Consider the following 2,500-nt stretch of genomic DNA (forward strand, 5'->3'; position numbering starts at 1 on the left):
GGCGACCGCTTTTCACGGCGGCCGCCGCGACTGAGACGGCTGGAAGCTGGAGAGGCGGACCGTTAGAGCCCGCGCTCGTCCGTCAGGGGGCTGGCTTAGAGAGGGTGCGCGCTCGCCGGGAGGCCCGCCGCGCGAGGGTCAACGGACGGCAGACGCCAGCGGGCGGCTGACGCCGACCGGGCGGCGGGCACCGGAGGAGGACCGCTGTGCGTCGGGAGACGGAGCGTCTCGGTCTCGCCTTGGAGCCCCGGCCTAACCTAGGGTGAACGCGAGAGCGCCACCTTCGGAGGGCCGGGAACAACGAGGCGAACCCGCAGGCTGGGGGAACCGCCCGCCCGCACCGACACCGGCGCAGGGCCGGCCGGCCGGCGGGGGCCCCCCAAGGGCGGGTCACGAGTGCCATTCGGTCGGGGTAAGGGTCGGTAGGGAGGGAGGGAGGGCTATGTTCACGCTGCGCTCTCCCCCCCATGCCGGCCCGAGTGTCGTGGTGAAGGCAAAAAAAAAAATCAAAGGGAGACAAGATACGACCGAAGCCCAAGTCTTCACCATGACTGCTCCCTCGAGCAGAATAGAGTTCCACAAAAACAGGGCGAGTGCCACGCAACGGAACCGCGTAGGGAATTTTTTTTTTTTTTTTTTTTAACGGAGGGAAAAGACTTAGGACAGCCAAGGCCACCGCACTGAGGTATGAAGGAAGGGACGACGGCAGCGGCATCCCCCACACGGCCGAATCCCAAGTCTTCACAATGACTGCTCCCACCAGAAGAATATGGAGTTCCCTAAAAACACGGCGAGTGCCCCGATTCGGAACCGCGGAGGGAAAATTTTTAACGGAGGAAAAAAGACAAGGACAGGCCGAGGACACCACACTGTGGTATGTAGGAAGGCTTGACTACAGCGCCCCACACGACCGAAATCGGTACTTCACCCGCGAAACTGCCTCTGGTAGAAACTCCGTTCATTTGAACGGGAAGATGACCACTTGGGTCGCTCGGACCAGCAAGGAGCATCTCCCTTCCAGCATGGAGCTCTCCCTTCCAGCATGGAGATCTCCCTTCCAGCATGGAGCTCTGAAGCGTCTGATCCGACGCCCGGAAGGGAGCTCCGACAGCTCTCCCTTCCAGCATGGAGATCTCCCTTCCAGCATGGAGCTCTGAAGCGTCTGATCTGACGCCCGGTAGGGAGCTCCGACTTCCCGCAATGTACCTCTGGCATCAAGCATGGACCTCTGGCATCAAGCATGGAGCTCTCCCTTCCAGCATGGAGCGCTCCCTTCCAGCATGGAGCGCTCCCTTCCAGCATGGAGCTCTCCCTTCCAGCATGGAGCTCTGAAGCGTCTGATCCGATGCCCGGAAGGGAGCTCCGACAGCTCTCCCTTCCAGCATGGAGATCTCCCTTCCAGCATGGAGCTCTGAAGCGTCTGATCCGACGCCCGGAAGGGAGCTCCGACAGCTCTCCCTTCCAGCATGGAGCTCTCCCTTCCAGCATGGAGCTCTGAAGCGTCTGATCTGACGCCCGGAAGGGAGCTCCGACTTCCCGCATGGACCTCTGGCATCAAGCATGGACCTCTGGCATCAAGCATGGAGCTCTCCCTTCCAGCATGGAGATCTCCCTTCCAGCATGGAGCTCTGAAGCGTCTGATCCGACGCCCGGAAGGGAGCTCCGACAGCTCTCCCTTCCAGCATGGAGATCTCCCTTCCAGCATGGAGCTCTGAAGCGTCTGATCCGACGCCGGAAGGGAGCTCCGACAGCTCTCCCTTCCAGCATGGAGCTCTCCCTTCCAGCATGGAGCTCTGAAGCGTCTGATCTGACGCCCGGTAGGGAGCTCCGACTTCCCGCAATGTACCTCTGGCATCAAGCATGGACCTCTGGCATCAAGCATGGAGCTCTCCCTTCCAGCATGGAGCTCTCCCTTCCAGCATGGAGATCTCCCTTCCAGCATGGAGCTCTGAAGCGTCTGATCCGACGCCCGGAAGGGAGCTCCGACAGCTCTCCCTTCCAGCATGGAGATCTCCCTTCCAGCATGGAGCTCTGAAGCGTCTGATCCGACGCCCGGAAGGGAGCTCCGACAGCTCTCCCTTCCAGCATGGAGATCTCCCTTCCAGCATGGAGCTCTGAAGCGTCTGATCTGACGCCCGGTAGGGAGCTCCGACTTCCCGCAATGTACCTCTGGCATCAAGCATGGACCTCTGGCATCAAGCATGGACCTCTGGCATCAAGCATGGAGCTCTGAAGCGTCTGATCCGACGCCCGGAAGGGAGCTCCGACTTCCCGCAATGTACCTCTGGCATCAAGCATGGACCTCTGGCATCAAGCATGGACCTCTGGCATCAAGCATGGAGCTCTCCCTTCCAGCATGGAGCTCTCCCTTCCAGCATGGAGATCTCCCTTCCAGCATGGAGCTCTGAAGCGTCTGATCTGACGCCCGGTAGGGAGCTCCGATAGCTCTCCCTTCCAGCATGGAGATCTCCCTTCCAGCATGGAGCTCTGAAGCGTCTGA

This window comes from Phyllopteryx taeniolatus, chromosome 16 (genome assembly GCF_024500385.1).
Source record: "Phyllopteryx taeniolatus isolate TA_2022b chromosome 16, UOR_Ptae_1.2, whole genome shotgun sequence".
Taxonomy (NCBI): domain Eukaryota; kingdom Metazoa; phylum Chordata; class Actinopteri; order Syngnathiformes; family Syngnathidae; genus Phyllopteryx; species Phyllopteryx taeniolatus.